This window comes from Paramormyrops kingsleyae, chromosome 9 (genome assembly GCF_048594095.1).
Source record: "Paramormyrops kingsleyae isolate MSU_618 chromosome 9, PKINGS_0.4, whole genome shotgun sequence".
NCBI lineage: Eukaryota > Metazoa > Chordata > Actinopteri > Osteoglossiformes > Mormyridae > Paramormyrops > Paramormyrops kingsleyae.
This window is the reverse complement of record NC_132805.1, coordinates 5,185,210-5,210,018: the sequence shown is the minus strand read 5'-3', so window position 1 is coordinate 5,210,018 and position 24,809 is coordinate 5,185,210. Positions and strand designations below refer to the sequence as shown.

The 24,809-nt window shown below is 44.6% G+C and overlaps 1 protein-coding gene across 3 annotated transcripts in view; it reads right to left on the bottom strand.

Annotated features, from left to right (window-relative positions):
• The window catches only part of sema6cb (semaphorin 6Cb), an 88,515-nt gene extending 63,988 nt beyond the window's left edge, over positions 1–24,527 (bottom strand). Inside the window, exons 1-2 of one of the 3 annotated variants that reach the window (XM_023801241.2) lie at positions 24,264–24,527; positions 8,246–8,360 (exon numbers count right to left, since the gene is read on the bottom strand). The gene's annotated coding sequence lies outside the window, so the exon portion shown is untranslated. Of the gene's footprint in view, positions 1–8,245; positions 8,361–13,748; positions 13,903–24,263 lie in introns of those variants that run through there. The other 2 variants (XM_072716126.1, XM_072716127.1) reach the window with 2 other exon arrangements.
• Between the last annotated feature and the right edge of the window lie 282 nt (positions 24,528–24,809).

Sequence of the window (24,809 nt, the reverse complement as noted above, 5' to 3'; positions counted from 1 at the left end):
AAGGCACATGCCGGCATTCAGCAGCACCATCCATGGGTGCCCGGCGCACCGGGCCGATTCGGACGTGATTCAACAGCGCTGAACTTCCCAGTAAATGCGCCGAGATTCCATGGAAGGCCCAGCGTGTCGACGCTTGAGGAGGAGAGAGCTTGGCAGCGAGAGCCGACCCGCATGGCTAAATACGCTTGGGTAGCGGGGTAGTGGAGGGCAATACTGGGTCACTGGCAAATGACACGGTGGGCTTGGCACTAAGCTGGCTCTGTGCCCTGCACACTGTCATTATCTTTATGGGGCCGACATCTGTGGGGGCGTTTGGCCCCTTGAACAGCATCAAAATTTAAGCGTACAGCACAGTGACCTGTCAGAAAACCTCCTAGGTGTGCAGCCACCGAACATGACAGATATTATTTAACCGCAAATTCACTGGTTCCTCCGTAACTGTAAACTGAGCCGTTTAGCGTAAAACTGACAAAAGCCGCCCACTGGCTGTCAGCTGCACCATACTTCCGCCACTGCGCCCAGGCGGGCCAGCCAGTGCATTCTGCAGTGAAAACCCCCCAGCCTTGGGCCCGGGTTCTGCCCGTGGGCAGCATACGGAATCGGGTGGTACCGGCCCAGGTTAGGAATTTTTCCTGATGAGCGGTGGATCTCACTTACCATGAAGGTTCCAGGGTTTCTTATGACATCTCCTTTTAAAAAAAGCTTGATTTTGGTATCTAGTTTAGTAGCTTTTTTCAAGACTTCTATGAAAAGGACGTGTGTGTCAGGTGAAATTGACCAATATTTTTGGTAGAACCATTAAAATCTTGACTTTTCCCTACACATTTTTTATATATATATGGGAGGCAGACAGAGGCCCATAGGTTGGCAATAAGTGTAATAAATATCTATAACTTTGGTAACACACACACACACACACAGTGACATTTCTGGACAGAAGGTCGAATCTGAAGCGTTCTGGGCCAGTGTTTACACTCTCCTCCAATCAAGTTACTTACCTGCTGTTACCTGCTCTCAGACAGAGGCAGTGAAGGCAGCCCTCTGCCTCACGGAGCCGCTGAGTGTCGCAACACAGCTGGCAGAGGTGCGGAGGGGCAGAGGTGTTACTCCTGCCTCTCCTCCCACCTCCTGGCAATTTACAGATGGCGGGAGAACTTCCGAATCCCATGGCAGGGGTGAGAGTGCGGTGCAGCCGCACGTGTTACTCTGCTAAAACCCAGATCCCACTTTCTCCAAGAATAGAAAGGTAAATAGACGAATAGATAAATAAAACATTTTAAAAATATACCAGATAGTACTAATTGCCTTCAAAAAATAAATAAAAAGGAAGAGTTTTCCCCTCTCCAACACTTAAAAAATAAATATAAAAGACTGCACTTCCAATTTAAAAATCAAACCTAAAGCAGAGTTCCCAGAATCCAGTGGGGCGGCACAGAGAACCTTCAGAAGCTGCAGGGCACACAGCAAATTGTGTAATCATGCTGGGCTTAAGTCCCGTGCACAGCTTAACAGCGCCGTCCCGGGCACAGAGAACCTCAAAGGACGCGCCAGCACACGGCACAAACAAGGAGCAGCAAGTTTTACTGAACATGACCCTATAATGACTCGAACAACACACCCTCAGTAACTGCCAGTTTCGAAAACGCCAAATCCAAAACCGGCTGATGGCTTAACGAGGCTTCCGGCTACGCCTGCCTTCCGCCCTCAGTGGGCCCTCGGTCGGCTTGTAACCGCCGACGGCAAACGGCACCTGGCTCAGCCGCGTCACTGAAGCCCGGCAGCAGAAACACCCGAGGCTGCCGTTCTCTCATTCAGGTAATAACCCGTATGGAGCAGAAAGTTCCACGTCCCGGCAAGGGATTTCCCTGGAAAATGTTATCACCTTCTAAGCCTGCTAACTCGGAAACTTTCCGCTTTCCGTAACCCTCGACCATGTGAAAAAAGCACATGGGATGGCAAGAAGGCTTTAAGGTGGTCTGTAATTGCTTGACCGCTCGCGACGCCAGCGTGACCAATTGAAGCAGTGATTAAAGGCAAGCGGGGGGGGGGGACACGGGCGACTTCTTCCAAATGGCTAAGCAGAGAGAAAAGCAGGCTGCTCATTCACGGCCTCCGAGGTCCCGAGAAGTCCAAGCCCAGACAGAGAACCAGCCGTTGCTGGCGATCAGGCCCGAGTGGACCTTTTGCAAACACGGGAAATATTTGCCTTGCACAAATAAACAGATTTCCTTTATTATCTCACTGCTTTGCCAGCAGTCCCCCGAACCCCCACCACATACTTTAATAGTGCGCATACTGGGTAAAACTTCTTGAGAAATGCAGGTTCAGTACTTCTTATCTCAGGGGTCCTGCAGTAACCACGAGGCATGTTATACTGTATGCCGGACTGACTGTACCATGAGAGAAACAGGCACATGACGGGTTTTGATGGTCATATGGAGTAAAGAGCAAGGGACCGGAGCAGGAGTTACGGGGCTATGAATTGCAGCACCCGGTTGGGGAGGGGGGGTTAGTCCCAGTAGGCTATTGGGAGGCTAAAGTGGGACAACACACTCGGGCAGCTGATTAAATAGGAGACTTTTGCAATGGATGGAAGAAAAAAATGGGACTGGGACAGAGTGATGAGGGTGGAGAAAGGGAGGACAGAATATTAGGAAAGGGACAAAAGAAATGCAATCAAAATCTGGAGAAGCAATAGATGGGATGGTGTGAAAGAAAGAAGAGAAAGAGAAAAATAGCAGAGGACAGAACAGCCACTAAGAGGGGGAGGAATATCATGCCAGTGTGAGAGCTGCCCCGGGGAGGGGCAGAACCACAAGGGGACAGGAAGTGAGGTCGGAGTCAAACTCTGACAGGTAGGCAGGCAGGCAAGAGGCAGGGCTGTGGAGTCGGTAGATAAATGCTCCGACTCCGACTCCACAGCCCTGGCAAGAGGCCTTGATAAAGACGGATGGAGATGAACGGCAGTTCGGACACAAGTGCAGGGCAACGGGTCAAGACAGTCAACGCCATTGAGCAGATGGAGGTGTGGTGACCGCGTCAGAACGCATCCCTGTGGCAGAAACAGGAATTGCAAGAATAGCATTTGTCCGTGTGTGTCACATCTTGTGCTCTACATCTGTCCAGAGGACGGAAATGTCTTTTACACCCCCAGACAAAAAAAAAACAAAACGCAGGGGACGAACTAAACATATTGCAGAGGCCTGGGGTGGGAACATCCTGGCCTCTCAAACACCTTATGGGGTGTGTGGCTCTGTACCTTGTGAACAGAAGGTCATCGGATCAAATCCCACTTCCGGCAATGTGATCACGTCGCCGCAAAACCCTTAACTACAAGGGCACCAGACAAATAAGATATCACACTGTACTCTCCTTCGCTCAGGAGAATAAGACGGGATACAGAGAAGCAAAAACTCCTGCGTACTTGTGCAAATGGCAAAAAGTATCATTGAGACGCATGTAGCCCTACATATTCTCAGCCGGTTAAACGGAATTAATTCAGAAAAAAATCCCATCTCTTTAGCTGTTACGGTTTAAAATAATTGACTAAACTCATGGCCAAGAGCACGAGACGCAGCATCAGTCCCTGAGAGGCCGTTAAATGGTAACGTGACTCGTGCTCCAGGGATGTGCATGTGATGGATGAAAAAGGAGAAATCAGACCGCAGGAAGTGGCACGTCAACCTTGACCCCAGACGCTAGCAGTAAAAAAAAAAAAAAAAAAAACTGCAAACAAGTTTTAACAGTATAAAGAGATGTACTTGCCCTTACAAGTTACGACCATCCCATGATAAGCATTAACGAAGCTGGGTGGGGCACAATATAATATATATTACACACATAGACACACACACACACAGACAGACAGACACCTGTATTCATTTGTTTGTGGGGACTGTCAACTCATTTCCAAGGGAAAAACCCTAATCACAACAATGACAACCTTAACCCCTACCCAGTCCTAACCTTAACCACAAGTAACAAAGTACAAGAAGTTTGGCATTTGTAGTTTTTTTGATTGCAGTCAGATATTTTATAAAATTGAATTTCCTCTTGAGGGGACTGAATAAATAAATAAAAGTCCCCACAACATAAAACATAACAGGTTTTTATGACATTGCGGGGACATTTGGTCTCAACAATGCAATATATATGTAACCCCCCCACCACACCCACACACACACACACACACACACACACAATTATCTGCGCCTTGCCTCTCCATCCCGTCACAGGTGCTCAACACACCGGTTTTTCCAAATTAGAAATTAGGCGAGCCTCATGGGAACAGCTGCTTATACCTCCCGGTTCTGCATCTTAATCGACGTGGGCTCCCCTCCATCGTCCCAGATCCCTGCCTAACCGCGTGTTGTGAGCCTTGGAAGGCTGGGAACGCTCACAGCACAAAAAAAGGGAGGCTTCAAAAGCCAAAATGCAATGCAATGACCTGCCTTTCCATTGATTAAGACATCTTAAGTATATTGGCCAAACAGGACAGATAACAGCCCATTAGAGCTCAGAGATAAGAGTATTTAAAGCAGAGGCTGAAAATGGCGCTGATACACTGGGATACAGGTGGACTGGAGGTAAAGCATTAGTGCGATTACTGGGATTGGTGCCCCACCCCGGGTGTCCCCTGCCTTACACCCTGAGCTTATAAGCACAAACCCTAGCTGTACAGCTAAATATGCAAGATGGATGGGGTCTGAAGGCATTGCAGACAGACATGAATAACCTTTTAAAATGTTTCTTTTCAAGGTCAGCCATTTACCGAGAGCCCCTAGAGCATTTTAGGGGGGGTTAAGGGTCTTTCTCAAGGGCCTAACAGACATGTGACTATTCCGCCGAGGACAGGAATCGAGCCGGGAGCCTTCTGATAACGGGCCTAACCCACCGAGAGACACACAGACACACCACTGTCACATCCAGTGACAACACAGACACACCACTGTCACATCCAGTGGCAATGCAGAGGGGTCCACATAATATCCTGCAACTACCATCAGCTGAAGCCCATTCCTGTGCATACAGATACACACAGAGGAAACTATCTGGGAACTGGGGAGTCCACTTTAGCTAATTAACACACCGCGCAGGCACTTTATTTCCACTAAACAAATGAGCAATCAAGTTCAGCTTACATTGGGAATAATGGCTGACGTACCATAATCACTCTTTTATTCTAATCAAGGGTTTCAAATGAACAAGCCCACTCCACTGAATAGGCAACAAAGACACTGATTAAATTAAAATAATGAAATAACACAAGAACAAACAAAGCAGGTATGGGGGGGGTCAAACTTAAATTCCATTTAGCTGGAATGACATAGCATAAGGACAACAATTGTACTGTAAAATAAATTGCTCAGCTCAGAGGGCTCGATATTCGCTCACAGTTGTCAGTATTGTCTTTCCATCATTTTACAGTTCAGAGGATTATTGTATTCGCCACCCATCACAGTGTGTCACATTCCATTTCATGCTTGGTCGGTAAGTTCTCGTGATGGCCCTCTACCATTGCATCTCTGTAGTCACCAAAAAACATCCCTCCTCCCAACCGTCCCCATCAAGGGTTCTTTCCATCCTGTGGAGAAGACTCAAATTACTATCAAAAAACAATTACAATTATGTTGTGACAATATTGCTCTACTGCTTTTAACAAGCATCCAGCTTCCACACAAAAGGTTGCAAAGGGGTGGAAAACTTCCGGAACCTTTCCAGAAACTTTCCATTTCATGGGAAGTTAAGTTTGAGAGTTTTGGAAATATTCCAAGTTGGAAACCTTCCATAGGAATTAACGGGAATATATGAGAATTACAGCAGGTGTCGCATGCTAAACTCCAGGTCATTCAAAATTCAGCAATTTGACAGTCTTTCACCCAATCTGGTTCACTGCAGCCTCAAACCGTAATCTGAGATTATAGTTCAAAGGATGTCGCTCAGCAAACAGTTAGTGCAGCCCTATAAAATTAGGATGCATACTGTATGTGCATGTTCACAGTTGAGCTGTTAACTGGAGAAGAGAACTGCTAGTACACGTGCAGGCTATCTAGAACACGCACACTCAGACTGTCAAAAACACTGGATTTTTACACAGCATTCCTAAAAGCCCCAGCTTTGTGTCTTGCGCTGGCTGCGAGAGGTTCCAGGTCCACCTAGACCCTGACCAGGATGTCAGAAGTGGTTAGAAGATGGATGGATTGATTTGTAAAATAATTTTTTTCTTCAACAGTAACAGGACTACAGGAAACATATCAGTGCATAAAGACAAAAAAATGCTAAGGAAGAATGTGTGATCGGATAATGTGTTGAAGTCCAGTTACCAAGTGCGTCAAGCTAGAGCAGCGAGCCTAATAAAGCCTCTCACAGTGTACCTTGCAGATCTCCTCACTCCAATTATGCATGCAACACCTTCACACCCCGAAATGACTCCCCAGAACCAGAATAAATCCAGTCAGAAGGGATATGGAACAAGGAGCTTCTGGTAGCCACGCACGCAGGAACGAGGATTAGGAATCAGTTTTGAGTTTCACCCTGAGCGGCAAAGGCGGCAGCTTATGGAGAAGATAAGAGAGAGATGGCATTTCCGTAGACGACCCACAGTCACAGGTTACCAAAGGTAGAGCTTTTAGGAGCAGGGATAATCCCTCCAGCGTCCTCCCTGTGGCATGTATAAGATCACATCACGTCTTTAGAAGAAGCAGAATGTGTGGTGGAGGGAAGCTATGTACATTATAGACTGCTTCTGGTTAGCTAACAATGTTCAAGAAGCGAACGGATCTGCAAAGGCTTGAAATCAGTCACCCTGGTGCTATTATCATGCAAAAGGGAGATGAGGATGAGACCAAACCAGATGCTTTTGATCAAGCCGATCGAGCAATAGAGATCTGTAGGAAATAAAGGATCATCCTGAGGAAACTGAAACACTGCACAATACCACGCAGTGATTTAGGAGAAGGGTTTATAACAGACACGATATTTCAATGGGTATCCAGTGGGTTCTGCACATTCCACCAAAAACAAGCGAAAAAAAAATTAAGCATGTTGTTAATTTAATTGTTGTCTCTAAATTGCACTTAGTATGCAATTGTGTGAGCGAACGTGCGCCACATGTCAAACCCAGCATCCCTCAAGGGTGTGCCCTGTTTTCTGACCTCTGTCTCTCTCGACAGGCTCCCAGTACCCCCCACTGTGACAGTCTACTGGATAAATGGTTAGGAATGCATCCGTCTCCAGCTGATGCACGTCCGACGTATAGATATGCAGAGGCGTTGACGACATAATAATCAGTTTGTCTGATTATTCCAAGGTCAAAGCTGCTCTGCATCTGGCCGACCATCTGTCCTTTCCCATTCACCCCCCCCCCCCCCCCACCGCACACCCCACCCCTCTGTGACGGCCTGCCAGAATCTCCAAACCTTTACCTTGTCACCGGAAGTCGCAGCTCAATTTACAGATCACCTGGCACTAACAGACAGAAAAGGCCTTGTCTTCTGGACTGCGCTGCAGATCGGTTATGTTCCTCCCAGGTATTTGCCATTAAACGCACTATGAAACTTCTGTTCAGCCTCAGGGCACTGTAGGCCCGTCCCAAGCTCAGACAGGTGAGGACCTGTGGCAGAGCCTTCTTAACCTGGAACTCCTTCTTACCCGAAACTTCCTTAGCTACCTGGCATCTCTATCATACTGTAGGACCTGCACGTAGCAAATAGAGAGCAATCTGAATCTATACTGTCATGGCTGTCATACTCTTGTTATATTTAAAAAGTACTTCGAAGCCTGTACCCATTAATCCAGATGCCACTGTAGTCACTGAGAGGGGATCCAACAGACTCACTTACAGCGATTTAAATAGCTCTCATCCTCAAGCCTGGAGGGTTTTCCTATTTTAAAGCATACGGCAGCAAAACATTGAACACACAGAACCAGGTGTGAACTACAGAGGCATGAGTAGACTACTAAACCGGCAAACTTCCCCATTTGATATGTATAGGCAGGCATTTAGTAATACACGATGGGAAAAGGTACAGTACTCAGAGCACACCATACTGGGATGAAGGGCATATGACAGATATTTGAGTGGACCCTACATCTAATCACTTGTAAATGGCCAGTATTAAATTCCAATGCAATTAAATGAGAAACAGCTCATGCCTATTAAATTCATGAAGGTGAAGAGTACGTTTGAAGTCCAGTTGGTCAAACCATTCGTCTATATATCATTACCCTTTTCAATGATTCCTACCTGGGTCTTGACCAATCAAGACGAAGGGTTCCAGTCAGCTGATCTAGAAAAGAGGGGGCCTGTGCTGCTTTCCCGATTGGCTCACAACCGCGAACAGCAACATCCAACGAAGCATCTGAAAGAGATAATTCCCAAGTGCTGTTCAGGTTCCTGAGATGAATTTAGGGCAGAAAAGCATGTACAAGGAGGTTTTTAGCAACAATTAAAGGTGGGTATTGTTTCTGCATGACCTCTGCTCAGCGTTACCACAGTATCATGAAGCACTCCGAAAAACGGCTGCATCAGCAAATCTATTAGAGATGCTGCTTAATACAGTAGCCCTGTGATAATTCACATCATTATTTGTTTTGAATATCATTACAGCAGCTCTGGAGATTTGCCATCGACAGTAGACAAGTACCGATGTGCTTCCATATTGTACATCAGAGAATTGAGATGCTGTTTAAAGCCCGCCAATATTTGCTTTAATAAAACATTCTTATAATTGGGTAAAGTATAAAGGCTTCACTCCCTCCACGCTGTTATTCCATCATATTAAAAACTGCTCAAGGGCACAGAAAAGCACCCGCAGCCAAAACCAGATTCAGGATTCTTATTGGCTGCCAATAATGACCACAACAGGCCCGGGAGACAATAAATCCCCCAAAGAGTAGAAAAAGATGAACATCCATGGTATGGACACTTCAAGCTCTTCATTAAATGAGGCATATCAATGCAGCCAGGAGCCGAGTGTCAGGTGGGAGGGGCAACGTGGGAGGGGTTTATAACAAGGGGCCTGTAATGATACCCTAACCTTCGTTATAAACCCCTCCTACCCCTCATGATAAACCTCTCCTACTCAACATTGCCCCTCCTACTTGACACTCAGCTGCAGTGATATATGCCACCTTAAATCAGTTTAAATTTTTTTTTATAAAGATAACCATTCACACGAGTGGCAACATCAAACACTGACATGAAATGTAGAGTCCATCACAACACTTCCTGGATACATTGCAAATCTCAGACCATAAACCACAAATCACTCCTTGATGACTACATGACCAAGGCTACGCTGACAAAATATGCTTAGAAAAGGATTTTCGCTCGATAACTACTATTTACATAAATTCCCTTGGAACGGGTTCACTCTTGATAAATGCACTTAATTTCCATCTGGTGTTCAGGAGCAGAATACCCAATTTGAATGTACCAGAGGATCTGTAACATGCCGTCCTGCTTGGTCCCCATCTGCCAAAGACACTAGTACACCCCCCCCCCCCAACTTAAGGATTCCAGTATTGCTATTGCTCTGCTAGTCACCAAGTAAGAAGACTGGAAGAGTTGAGAGCAACAAAAATAGTGCACATATGCAGAATATCGTAGTATAAATCTGGATTGGCAGGTAGCTGCCAAGGTGGTTTAGCGATTAGCGTTGCTGCCTCATTGCCAGAGCTGAGTGCTCAACACCAACAACCGGTTTTTTTTCTTCGATATTCTCTCTTTGCATGGACTGCATCCAGGTAGTCTGTCCTTGTCCCAAAACATGAAGACCGTCCAAGTAAATTTAGGCAGCTAAATTACCCATAGCATGTGCCTACGCAAATCAATGCGAGCGCGAGGGATACTATCTCTCGATGGACAGGCCAAAATCTACACTGCGGTACATCTGGTATTTCTTGGTTTACACTCAGCATGCCAGTGAACCTAAGCGGATCAGTAGTAGCTGGACAGAAGCGTGGATGATTGAATGAAGTGTGATTTTGATGCTAGCTGGCTATAATGAAAAATAAGCAGTAAATTCATTGCAAATGAGCTAGGTAGGGGCCAGCTGCATGCTGGAAAGAAAAGTAGGAAATTTGATCATTTTCTGTGAGCCACAGTGAGATCACTAAGCAGCAGTCTGCACCATTACTGCTGTGTCCTGATTTGGTGAGAATTAACAGCATGCGGGCGAGTGTGCATTTAAAGTGGTCAATTTAGGTTTCAGGTATTGCTCTTGCCAGTGTTGGGAGGCATCAAACCCATTTCCAAGACAGAAAATTACAAGTGCATTTCCACTTTTTTGTACAAGAAAGGCATCTGGCAAAATGTTTCTCTAATAGGTGCCAGTTTGAATATGATGGAGAACACAAAGATGAAAAAAATCAGAGGACAACCAACACTAAAAGCTTTCCTTAGATTAAAAATGAGCGTAAAAATGTCAAGGAGACTCAGCAAAGCTTTAAGCATCCGTTTGTGGTACTGTTAGTGGGATATAACATGCATTAACTCTCACTGTGCATGGAAATGAACCATCATTAGTGTTAAAAAAAATTCAGTCTTAGAGGGACAGGAGAAAGGCATATGGCCAAGTAAGGAGACGGATGTCACAAAACCAAGATGGACATTTCAGCATCACTACCATACCTTACATTCTTACTGGCCCAATGTAGAAATGTTTACACTCACCCCCAATCTTCAAGTATGTACCTAGTCAGATGGTAATCTTTCAGATACATCTGGTATACAGTACACGGAGCATTAATTTTTCCCAGAGCAACAACAGAAACATGAGCAACCTTTCTGAAGAGTACAGACCTGGGGAGGCTTACCCTGAGGCTGCCCCAGGTGAGGAACATCGGTAACAACCAACCAGGAGGCAGCTTGACCCTTAATCGGGAGATCAAGATGATCCCGGGAAACCCGCAGGGATAGGCTATGGACTAGTCCTGCTTCCCCCATTGGCAGGGTCACGATGGTTGGTGATTGGTTCAGGCTGTATGTAAGATTTCCCCCAGAAAGAGTGTGCACATATCTGTCAGCTTGTTTTGCTGTCTGCTATTACCAGTTCTCAATGTATTAAGCAATAAACAAGCTATAAATATGACTGCAGTGCATATGAACTTTAAATTAATTAATGATTAATTTTTCTCTGTAGCCCAAATGATGTAATTAAAATGTTAAATTCAATGTTTCTTTTAAAAAAATGACAAAAGGTTGGCTCAGAGGTGCTTTGTAGAAATGCACGACACCAAATGTTGTTCTAAAAAGTTTAGCAGATAAGGTGTAGGACCCTTGGGGACAAGAGATCGTTAAGTCACCCTTTCGGCACATACTACGCTTTAGCTAGTGCGGCGAGAACCACTTGTGGATTATTTATTTACTTTGGGGATCCTGGAGCATCTGTACAGCCCTGACGTGTAGCTGACAAGGTCTCACGCACCCGGCTCTGTAATCAAGTCTGTTTTGTCAAAGCCTTTGGCAGGAACTCACTTCATCCCCGAACTATTTTCAGCAAACTCTCTATAAGGCCACAAAAATCTGTTCTTGGGCAAGGGGGGGGGGGGGGGCTGTAAACAGACTAGGAAGCGAACAGTCACAGCAGGCTCCAGGAAGAGACTGCCAGCTTAATCTATCCTGATTAGGCAAAGCAAGCAGAATTGAGCGAGACGATAGCGCCAAGATTGCGTTACGCTGCCGCCCAAGCCTGGCTGCTCTGCTCAGCTAATGCATGTACAAAACTTCCTGCTGTGCATCCAAGCCTACACCCTAAAAGCAAACACTGCAACAGACACCACACTACGGCAGATTCACAGGGAGGGTTCCCCATCACTCTCTCCTCCAATATCCTTCCGGCTCCTAAATTATGTCTGGGAAAAACAAACTATCACAAAAGAATAAAAATGCAAGCTGTTCTGGTTATATGGAAACTATACTGTCGACGTGACTGACACTTAAAAAAAATAATAAATAATAATAAATTTTAGGAGCAGCACTAACAGGACATTTACAGAAATCTTTCAACAGCAAACTGACAGTGCCTCTGAGAATTAGCCCTAAGGGACCTGGATAATATTTCATTCTAACAGGTCTGTGCAGGGACTAACAATGAGTAAGCCTTTCCATGTACCAAACCCAACAGAAATTACATTCGGATACCTGAATATTTCTTCATCCTGAAAGTAGAGCATGTCATTAAGTAACTGCTTCAATATACAGTCACGCATTACCAGATTTTTTTTTTTTTTTTTAAAAACAAGTGTATTTAATTTTAATGTAAATTACAAGCATTTATACACACACACACACACACACACACACACACACTTGAATGTTTTAATAGGTGCTGGAATCCCGTAGGAGTGAGTTGTGATTTTAAAAATGGCATCACTCTCCCTCTTGGTGGGACACAGCTCCACATCAGGGTTCCCGAATACTCACTCTGGAGACTCACTGTGTATACCACTCTTTGTTCCTGATCTACCCAGACGTTCTAACAAGGGTGCTGACTAATGGGCGTATAAACTACTGTGTCTGCACAGCAGTCTGCTACATTATCAGCAGGCCTCTTGAAGTGACATCTGCTTTCACTCCAGGAGTTCGATGCATGCTCGGTCTGTTCTTTACCCACAATGCACCATGGCCCCACTCACCCGAGCTTCAATCCTGGCAGGAGAATGATGTGAGGCCGCTCCCTTAACCAACGTCAAATCAATCTACAGTAGGCCTGTAGGGCTCATATCAGTTTAGAAAAAAAAAGATGCTAACCTGAAAATACTTGCCTTCAAAGCCAAACTAAGTGATTGTCATTAGTTGCAACAGTCCTTCCGGCGACAAGGACAATCCAAACAAGATTCAACAGGAGGGTCTTGACATGGTGGAAAAGGTTCAAAAGCAACAAGTCTCGGCTTTCCTTACCGCAGACGACTGCCAAATTCATGGCCGGTGCGCAAGACAATGTCGTGTGTATTTCAAACATTCATTAGCTGACAGGTTTCTCTGAGGACATCTAAAAGTAGCCAGACTATGTTACTAGCTAGATGTCGGACTTTCCTTCCACTGCGGCCACTAAAAAGCAGAACGGAACATTCTCAGGTGAGACATCAGGAGGATCATATAAGCTGGATCTTTGCTTATTACTTCAGCATACTCAACATTACATACTCACCCTTAGCTCTAAAGACCCCATCTGAAACCTCAGAAACTGACCGGGTCAGAGATAGCACCCTCTCCCGAAAAGCAGCATCATTCATGCCCAAATGCAGACAAAAGCAATGATTTTTCTAAAGTATTTGTGCATGTCAGGGGGCAGACGAGCAAATTCCCCGGACATGTTCATTCAAATATGACAGGCTGATTCGCAGCACTCCAGCACCTGAGCGCTAACAGATTTGCGGTCCAGCTGGCGGGCACCTCTCACTGGAGCTGTACCCTTCCCCCGCTGCCAGCTAAACTAAAAAGGTCAGCACACTGATCTCTCAAGGGAGGAGGGCGGGGGGGCTGAAGTCTGGACCAGCCGGAGGAGCAGACCACCGCTCCTGATAAGGGGTTGTGGAATGAGGTCTCCTCAGCCCAGTCAGATCGCAGAGCCGCAGCCGCAGCGAGCTGCCATGTCCGGTATCACAAGCCAGCATTACTGCGACGCGACAGACCGCGGCTTGTCAGCGAGGAGCAGGCGACCGCGCGTGCCAGTCTCGCAACACCGCACCGACACAAGTCCAGCACCAGGGTTAGGGACCGATCCGTACATTCGGCTGCTTACCTGAACCCTCACGCCAAATTACCAACTGCACTCATCTGCACAGTAAGGCACTCTTTGCTGAACGCTACTGCGGAAAACCGAGCTGGGATAACTGGAAGCCCTCAGGTTTAAACCCCATCCTTAATCACTCCCATGCTGGCCAACCATAAAAAAAACACAGGGCTTTGGCGCGAGATTCCCAACGGCTGCGTTTATCTAAGCGGCAGGTTTTACCTGCGATGGGATTTAAAATTACAAGACGTCAAGTACTCAGATGACACCATGGTTAGCAAAAGGATTTATCAGCCTAAAGTACATATAGAAAGAAATAAAAGCAAGCAGAGAACAAATTCGAGTGAGTGGACGTAAAAAAAAAAATAAACTTCCCCGATTAGCTCAATATATCCAACACATACCACATGCTTTGTGAAGCATGGTTGTAAAATAGACACAGACATTAGCAGCGACAGTCAATTAAGGGGAACGTAATTAAAAAAAAGTCCTCCTTATGAATGGCTCCTCCGGTTCTCGGTTCGAAACGGGCTCGTTGACTGAAACACCCAATACGAATTAATAACAAACAGGCTCTCCCTCGCCACATAGGCAACCGCCCCGACTAATGATTAATCAGACAATATGCAACAGTAACTGGCTGTGATAAGCCATGTATTTTAATAGCTTTTCTCCCCTCGACGTGCATTCAATTAGCCGCTCAATCATCATTTTTCTCCCTTAAAGCGTTGCTCCGCATCCCCGTTTCCTCCGGTTATTCACCCATTGTTTTTATTTTAATCAGGCTTTGTTTTTCCAGCTTATAAAATTAGCCTACATCACTTGTGAGTGGATGCCCTGTCCTTCATAAAAACACACAGGGGAGCGGGAAAAAAATGATATAGATTGGGTTTCGCCGGTATCACGGCAATATGCGGTATTTTGAAGTCCTGCTACCCAAGCCTAGCGTAGATAATGTATATGTGTATATACACAGAAACATATTATAAATATTTAAATAAACAAGTGAAGACTTAATGCATGTAGAGGCTCCACAGGTAGTAATAAACAGTCCAGCCAAATTTTCACTTATTTCCACGGCGACGGCCGTCCGAGTTTCCCTGGGATAAGTCGCTGATACGCGTCTAGGGGTCTGACAGATGGAGCACTGGAAGGAAATACCAGTCTTCTGAGTGGGACTTATTTACTTTGAGCTGTTCATGTACCATCAATTGCAAGTTTGCCCCCCGCCCGCGTAACCACAGTGATGATGTAGGGGAAGCAGAACGAGGGGAACAGACCACGTAGATCAACTGGAAGTGGTGGTGGCGGTATGGGGGGGGTGAGTTCCTGACAGGACTCCTATTTAAAGGGGCCACGCAGTTCAGTAACCGTTAAAAGTTGATATCCGTGTGCCGATGTTGAGAGAAAAAAAAATGGGGGCGGGGGTTCTGTTCCAGTCCGGCTGTCTGAAAACCACGGGCAGGAGAGTTCAGCCCTCCCCTGACGAGCCCATTTTAAAAATAGCCCCATTTTCAGCAGAGCGGGGGCTTGAAGGGGCGAGGGGCTCTGAAATCGAGGAAAAGGGCTGCAAAGCCCACCCCCACCCAGTAACCGCAGAGCCCTGCTGACACCCACACACACTGCGGCGCGTACCGCTTCTGGGAGCCAGATGTTTCATCCAAACATAAGTAAGGAGAGGACTGACTCGGGTACGATTTCCCGGGCTGTCACATGCCCCCCACCTCCTTTGCTTTATGGACTGAATTAGCATATATATAGTATGTGCTCAGTGACTCTGGAAGGACCCGCGGTAAGTTCTCCCACAAAACTGAAGGAAACCACTTCTTTTTTTTTTTCTTTTTTGGACAGCTCGAAATTGAATGTAGGGTCACGGACAAATCTAATATGGCTCATATTTGCGTGATGTGAATCTCAGTATTTACACTGGCTCAATTATTCATCAAGATCCTTCACTGGGGAATAATACAATGCAAATATTTAAGACAATATCTGAATAGATGATGAGGCATGGCTTTAAAGTGTAGTTTCTTGGAGGGGGGGGGGGGGGGGGGGTTGTATAATCATATATTTGCCAACTGAATGTGTATTGATCAATTTGGGCATGTAGATATATTTTTATACAACCAGCTATGAAAGTGTCAGTAGATCAGACAGCAGGACATTCAGATTCAAGTGAGCCAAGGAAGCTACAGCTAAATTAACTGTTTCTTTTCAAATTAAAGTGTTTTATTTGTACAGCCACTCAGTGTTAGGAGCAACCTTCTCACTTCTGAACACAAGAACAGTTCTGGAGATCGATTCTCTGGCTTCTCCAGATGTAGCACCCTTCGTTTCTTCCTTCTGGTACATCCTCTATTCTTCGTCTGATTCTTCTCTTCCTCTCTTTGCTCCCGTCACCCTATCCAACAACCGTGGGCCCCCATCTACACTGAGCAGTTTCTTTTGGCGCCCTCCAAGAGTCTGCGCGTCACCTTCCAAAAACAACTAGCCCCTGCTCTCCTTCACTTAAATTCCTGGAACGCTCTCCGTGCCGCGTTTCATACAGACTCAGCCTTTGTTTACGAGTACCAGCACTTCAGGATGAGGGAGAAGAGAGGCGGGCACAGAGCTTCCACGCTGAGACTGGCATAAAACGGACGACCGGTGGTGGTAACAGAGCATGGCCTACGGCATTGAGCATTTAAACATCCACAAATCATCGTAACGGAGTACAGCTTTACTTAACGAAGTTGGCTCAGTCTATAGAGGGTGATGATGAGGCATTGTAATGCTCGGACCTTGAAGCAACAACAGATTCATCCGCGGGCATGCTACAGTTAGTGCCCGTGCACGTTACGACGTGAACGTCTCAGAGAAGCCACTTTATGTAATTAGAAGGATGCAGAGAGAAAGCGAAGGCCTTAAAGTTCATAGGTGGCAAGCAGCTAAATCGATGAGGCGGGGCGATTTTCCTTCATTAGCGGAGTGATTAAGAGATCGTTGGGAATGCAAAATGGAACGGTCCTCATACCCCAGGGGTCAGAGAAATCAATAACGTCAAGTCATCAAGGAGCGGCTGGTGCTCCGGGAATCCCGAGGCTCACGCCGCACCCTGGGCTGTGTACCGTTCCCCGTTATGCACAGCTTAGCTGCACTTCACCTTCCAATTCGTTTATGAAACTCAAGGTAAAACCGAGAACTAAAAGCCTATATGATTCAGGTCAATCAGACAAGCCTCCAGAACTTAAAGCAGGTAGAGGCAAGTATGGACATTTACCAAAGGAAAGTGTCAAAACTGGTCTGCAAATTATTTCTATCCAGAAATGTCACATTCATTTTTGTTCACAAAAATAAGGATTTCTTACACTTTTTTTTATGCCAACGTATGCCTTGTAGTTATCCATTTAAATGCAAAATTTTTTTCAGCATTCTTAACTTAAAATATTGTTTACTTTCACCCTCAAACTCCACCAAACTAAGTACCAAAATAAAGCTTGGTATGATTCAGGAAATTCCTAAAAAGGTCAACACACAATTAAAAATCCCACAATCAACGGTGGAAGCCCAGTGTGGAAATGAAAGTGTGGTCCCCACTCATCAGGTCAAGGGATACCCCAATACCCATAAAACAAAAGAAATTTGTTTTGTCATCATTTGGCAATCAAAAAACAAAACATTCTGACTTATTAAACGCGCCCTGGGCCAATTTTCAGTTTTACCTGTCGGTACCTGCTTACAGTTAGGCTCTAGCTATTTGATCCTCTGAGTTTGGTCTCCATTGGCTGCCTCTCACAAGTGACTAAACAGCAACATACTGTACTGGAGGGGCAGCTGGAGGCTAAAAAAGTGCCTTGACCGTCTCCCTCACCGAAACACTGCTTTTCCTGCCCAAACACTTGAGGGCCACGTTTCAACCGTTAAACCGTAAGATGGCGTTCCGCGTCACGTCACCTTGGAGACGTGAGTATGACAGACAGACGCATCATTTTAAGACTTCCTGGGGTGATTCCATACAGCAGCTATAAAATCCCATTTCATCTGCACCCCCTGAACGGTTCCACCAGGGGGCAGCTTCAGCGCCACCTCACCACCGTTTTTTTTTTTAGTGAATAAGCGGCCTTAATCAGAAGATTATCAAACCCCATTCATTACAGTTTGTAAAGGCATGGCTCATGCAGGGGCTACACCAATAGCACACCACTATCAGATCCTCCAGATGGACAGCGTGCTATTCATCCCAAAATACTGACGTCTGTTGATAAATAAGCAAACCCTTTTTTTTCCTGAGGACTAAATTGAATCCAGCATTTGAACAAAGTGCTTTCAAGTCATTGCTCATATTCCACTGACATGAGACCTGATGCGTTTATAAAAACGTGCCACGCTGGCTAGTGCTTACGTACTGGGGGACACATAGAAGCCCCGGAGTAATAAGATTTATGCCTAAACGTTTGACTATGGGGAGGAAGCACAGAGAGCCGACCTTGTCAGTGAAAGCGGTCAGGTGTGGCTACTGGAGGAAGCCCAGGCGAACCGTCATTAAACCAAAGACTGCACCCACCTGGCAAGCCCAATAGCTGTAACCACCCAAGTCCTGAAACATACACATTTAATTTCTCTCGCATGTGCTTTTATCCAAAGCAGCATACATTTCTATTTTGAGAACGCAGGGTCAGTGAGAACAGTCTCTTGAGATTTAAGGGTCTCGCTCGGGGGCCTAATGGTGAAGATCACTCTGGCAACCCCAGGACCTAAACCAGCAAACCTCTGACCAAAGACACAGTATCCTCATCCACCAAGGCCCATCTTTCCTGGAGCCACAGTGCTGCGAGACGGAAGTGGAAATATGACAACCGTGACGCAACTCTTGTCTCCTCAGGAAAACGCTGTCGCTCCTGGGGGCCCCTTAGCGGCACGCCACCCCCCTGTTAGTCATCTGAAGCTGCAGTGTTGTACCGTCAGCCTGTAGACTCGGCCTGACAGGAGAAGCCTTTTGAGAAATGGCTGCTGGAAGCCTTCCAGCCTGAAGAGACTCGCTACGAAAATCAGGCTGGAATACCTGTCACCAGTCCAACTTCAGTGTTTCTTTACCTCCTACACTTACTTTTAACAAAAACAAAAAAAAGATTACAATTAAATAACCTCTATGAGTCTATGAGAAATCTAGGACACGTAAAATGCAGTTAAATAAGTTTTTTAATGCTCCAAATTTGTTTTATCTGGTCTCTCTTCCCAGTTGACTAAACGACCTTCGAACAATGTTTTAACTAGTAAAACATGCCTGTTCACTGAAAAGCTTTCGAGAAAAATTCCACAGGACTAAGGAGACCCATCTGTGCCAAGGAGGGTACATTTGAACGAAAAATATCAGTAGACAATAGCAGTCAGACTTCTTCCTTTACTCCAGCACTTGGAAAACCTTGCTAACCCTATAATGCAGTAAAGCGAGGTACCTGAGCATGTGCATTCAGTTACAAGGTGCAGAACAAGATGAGACACCAGGCATCTGGTAACAGTCCTCTCATCAGGATCGAGGAAATGAATCCCTTAGAGTATCCATGGATACGACACCACACACTCCAGACCGTACTAGCGAATTAACTTTAAAATTTTTTATTTTTGAATCCCATTCCATCTGTCACTAGACTTGAAGGGCAAGGACACAGGAGCAAAAAAAACTGGGTTAGCAATGACAGAGTGATTTTTTTTTCTTTTTGGGATGACAAATAAGGGCCCGTCCAGTAGGTGTGGCACTGCCATCTGCTTGCCGTTGCAGGTTGGTGATCTGTCCAGAGAGGACAGCTCATGGGGAGAGGGGAGGTGGGGGGGGGGGGGGGGGGGCAGCCACGAGGTTTGAGCTGAAACCAGAGGGCAGGAGACACACCGCAGCCACCTGCCCGTCTGATCGGATAATGAGGAGAGATTGGGAGGCGGAAGTCGAGTCCGAGGACTGCCGTCGGAGTGCGGAGCAATCTTTTCCGAAGGGACACGGCAATCTGGTGCCGGTGGCGAGGCGATTTCAGCGCTCATTACCCCCGGAACCATTAGGAAGATACAGTCATCCTTGGCTCCCCTCTGACGTCACCTAATTTAACACTAAACTGCACCGTTTCAAAATGGAAATGAAATTACACCCTCAGCTAAATGCGCCATTAAAGGTACAGCCATGAGCAGTTGTGTCTATCCAGGGCAGATGTGACTACAAAACAATCCTAGTAGAGGAGCACCTCCAGTTACACCTATGAAGTTACGGCCATCAGTGACTGAGGTCCAGGTAGGCATCCGAAAAGAAGAGGCTGTTCACAAGTAATGGGAATGGTCATTTGATCATGTTTCTCCAGATAAGCTTCTTCTCGAAATGGACAAAAGCACTCTACAGTACAACGCTCACTTAAAATTTTGCATCTTTTGCTTCTCTGTTTGTCAAGGCCAAGTACTTCAGAGACGCAAGAGAAGCCATTAACCTTTTCTGCTGGACATGTGGCAAAAATTTCATGTTTTTTTTTTTCCCCCTGAATCTCCGACTTTGTAGTTATAAAGGCCAGGCTGCAGAACATTTTTGCCACAGTGAACTTTTACATTCAAATATAGTACAGAGAAAATCACATCAAGACTGGGAAAATCCCCTAGTTTTATAACCTCAAAAAGAACAAAAAGACGAACTGAGGTCTGCACCATCTCAGCCTGTATCATCCGCAAGCCCCAGAGCGAGAAGCAACTGCACAAGCCACCAAGCTTAAATTCACTCTCTGTGGGATGGTGACGGGAATGTCATCTGATGATCATCTCTCTTGAAACAGATTTTATAAACAGCCACGATAGAGTGTGACATTCGGCTTTCAAGACCTGTTACTCCACAGCAAATCCTCTGTGCACAAGGTCAAGACTAGCAGCAGCAGATACAACAGGATAGGATTTCATCCATGACTTCACTCATTGCTTGGGGTCTGAGGTGACTGCCTCATCATGATACCTGGGTTATTGTGGGCATAACCCACAAAATGTTAACAAAGACGTTGATGTCTAAAACACACTCAACATTCCTCTGATTTACAGTTGCCAATTACAGTAGGTCTTTCTGACCTCTAAACAAGTGCCCAAGCAGATGTTATGGTGCCAAGCTAAAGGAGTTCAACACTAAATAGAATGATGCAAAGGCAAAGATAGGTAACAAAGATCACTACTACCGTATCAGCTCACAAATTACACCTTTTCTTGCAGATTAGATAAAAAAAAAAGAAAAAACTACCTAGCCACAACAGATATTCCATATTTTCAAGTCAGATAATGACCTCCAGCAAGAATACATTCCAAAATGATTAATGCAAATACTGACTGGGTACTATTTGGGTATTTCAGACAGATGATATTTCACATATAAAATGTTGCAATATTCTTTCATAATCAAGAAACAAAGTGGCAGAATGGTCAGCAGCACCATAAGAGCAGAACCCCTTTGGAAAATATGGTGGAATTACTCTGAACAGTACATTACCGTCTCTTCAACTGTGGCTGTACTTGAGAAATTGTTTGGAAAATCTGAGTTTTCAACTAATACAGATTTGAACTATTCCAAAGCACCGCAGCATGAATGGTCCTCTATTTGCAACCACTAACCGACACACACATAAATCAGCTGCATTTAACAATTTATCTTAATATACATCAGGCAAGAAACATATGCAGATAAGATTAAATCAAATTCAAGGTTAAAACAAAAGGTGATTTTTGGGAGGGAGAGAAACAACCAAATTTTAAAAGATTCAAACACGGTGACTGTCAGAATGGCGGCCTGGAGAATCTACATTTCATTTCAGGTGACATTTAAGTTACACTGAAAAGATTTAAAACATTTTTTGTCCAAACTGCTATGTCAATCCTATCTGTTCCAGACCAATGCTGTGTGATAGGCTTTTCTATGGATTAAAACTCAGTATGACCTTCTTTCGTTTTTGTCATTCACGTGAGCACACATTCGGTGTCTATATGTGATGTACATAATTAATAATTATCATAAAATCAGACACCAAAACACTGAACACTTTTTAAAGCTTTGACACATCACATTAAACTATATTCAGTTGAGGTTTTGTGAGGAACGAACTCGTTTTAAAAGTAAACGACACCCGTATTCTGTAACATTGAATAAATATGGCCATCAATAAGCAGACTGCAGTTTACTTTTGCAAGAACCGCCTAATGAAAGAGTTAACTGTATGGAAAGCGTATCAATATCAAACTGCCTCGTGGCTTCGCCATATAAAAGTACACAGTAAAAGTTGTTGAAAAACACCGAAGTCAAATTACCCTTTTAAATCACAATGTTCATGTGAAAACCATGACACACATGAACTCCTACTGTATATATATGGAATCTTCATGCTGCACAGGCTCCGTGGTCGGGGTCTAGCTGACTACCAGGTAATCTCAAATCAACAGGATCGTTTATGGTTATCTTATAATGAAACAGCTAAACTTTATGTATCTTACCATTTCATTTGTTTGCCTACCGCTTTACCTACGCAACACAGAAACCAGATGAGATATTTCATTATTCGGAAAAAAGGAGAAAACTCCCTTCTGGCATGCTTGTTTAATACATATTGCTAACACAGATACTGTTGTTTTGGTTCATGCGCCTGATGATGAAAAAAGACTAAACAAAATGGGTTGTTGTGGTTAGATACAGGTACCTGTATGTTTGGTTCCCAGTGAGGTTATATACTAGCCTATAGCCTATATCGACGAGGATAAGCATCGGTGTTTCTGCAACTGTATAAACTGCTGTTTAAGTCGTGATATTGCACAGTATGATATGACATATTCTAAGAAGTATTACATTTGCAGACCCAACTTAATCGCTGTATTTTAAAACCCACTTAACGACCTATAGGTTTTAATTCTAAGGTATTCGTTAACTAATTTACTGGGCAAGATGACTTAATTGAAAACATTTGATGTTATCTCCATTAAATTTGTTCGCCCATTGCAAAAAAGGCAACGCGTTGTTAATTGCTCATTAGTGCTTTCAAATATCAAGTCTCCGCTTTTAACAGACCATCATTAGAGTTACCGAAAAACCATATATGCTATGAAAACGAAAGCCAAAAAAGTTGATGGCAATAGCCTATATTAACACAAATCACTACAATGATCGTATATTGACCTTAAAGAACGGAGCTTTTGCAATCTTGCTTAACCAAAATTACATTAGGTGAACAATTGAACTCGTTTGTTTGACCGTTTAACTCCAAAATCAAAATAATCTGATGCGTTTATATTACAGATCACAAATGCCATTGTCAACTATGTGTAGTTTACCCTCTATATTACGATTAATTTCAAACAAATTATCGAGAAAAAAAAAACTCAAAAAACAAAAAGACCACCCATTATTTCAAAATAAAGGACCTCTGATGGTGATTTCGGAATAAATGACTGTAATCGCTCCCCGAATGATGAATTCGGTGATGGGTTTTAGAATGAACATGAACAAACAGATCTGGCGTCTTTTCCCCTTATAAACCAGACAAATAACGGCAATCTCTGTCCACACTGGCGTTCCTTCTCCAAGCTGTTCGGTCTTCCCATAAAAATAAACTCTAGTGTCCGCAGAAGTTGCATGCAGTGTTTCACGTAGCTTGTGGTCGAGCGCAGTTCACAGCGTTCATATCGGCATCGTTTTAAAATGATTCAAACTGGTTATTCGTAAATATAACAGCGAAGTAGCACAGCATGGGTCTCAACAAAACCTCTGGACGTCCTAACGACGACGTTCAGTGAGAAACACATAAAAAAGTAGCCGTGAAGGTTAACGCATAAAGTAAAATAACCTAACTCTTTGCAGAATTCCCGTACCTATCATTATTTTTTCCTATGAATTTTGGTGCTACTCATGTCTGCGGGTAACTGTATAGCTGTATACCCCCCAAGTACATTTGTATACAACGTCTTTAATATCAGAAATAGTACTTAAATTGTATTGTCGTCATATTCACTATAGTTCACTACATTTTTCTCCCTTAAGACATTATTTAATTGTCATTATAAGATTATTAAATCAGTCTGCCACTGGAAATCAGTTAAAAATTAATTAAAAGAAAAAAAACTGGACTAGGCTACTTGTCTTTAACGCGATGTTATTGAACATTTGACTTTCGCTTTTACACATTTTTAAATGCATGTTGTTGGTTTGACACTGAAGAGTACCTGAGACGGCTTTGGCGATGTATTGACAGTCCGCACTACATTCACAGTGCCCTACAATCAAAGAAACTGCCGGCAGACTCGCTATACAACGTAGAAACAGACGAATGTAACAACTTTAATCTAAAAAACAAATGCATTTGCACCAAACGCACAAAAAGAAAGCCGTATATACTAAAGCGATGAAATCCACACACTACGGGGGTCTGTGACATGTATCGTACGCATGAAGTTTGCAGCTGCAGCAGCTTAGTCTGTAGGATAACAAGGCAATAACATGCACGAAAAAAGCGATGATCACAGCATAAAACACACTTAGAAGGATCGGGCCATTACCTTGTTCGTTTAGCTTGGTTTTGTTAAAAGAACGATGCAGGTTTGTAAGTCGGGGAGACAATCCTTGTGTTTCGGCACAGACACACAAGCGCAACAGTGGGAACCGAGGCAAGACAATAAATTTCAGTCCCGCAGAGGTTTGTAATCCCTAGAACGCAGAAGCCCCAGAGAAAGACCGCCCCTCGGCACGGCGCTGACCCGCACACGGCCAAGGTGTAGCTTTCGTCGGGCTGCGAGCGAAGCGCACGCCGGCGAATGGCAGGGGTAGCCGGGGCACGCCCTCGTCGTTTGCATTAACAACCCGGCCCGACCAATTACAGAGCCACGGCAAGTGGCCGTCCCTGTTTGAAATAACATGTATGATCCATAAATGTACCTATTTGCATCACCCCGCCTTAATTTAATATAGGGACGAAATACGATCGCCGGACTGTCTGTGAAAAGCAGGAGACTGCAACAACTATAGTGCTGTGTACAGAAAACTTTAAACATGCCATTGTGTGTTATTATCCGTTATCCCCAGTCTAAGACTTATAATTCTTTAAT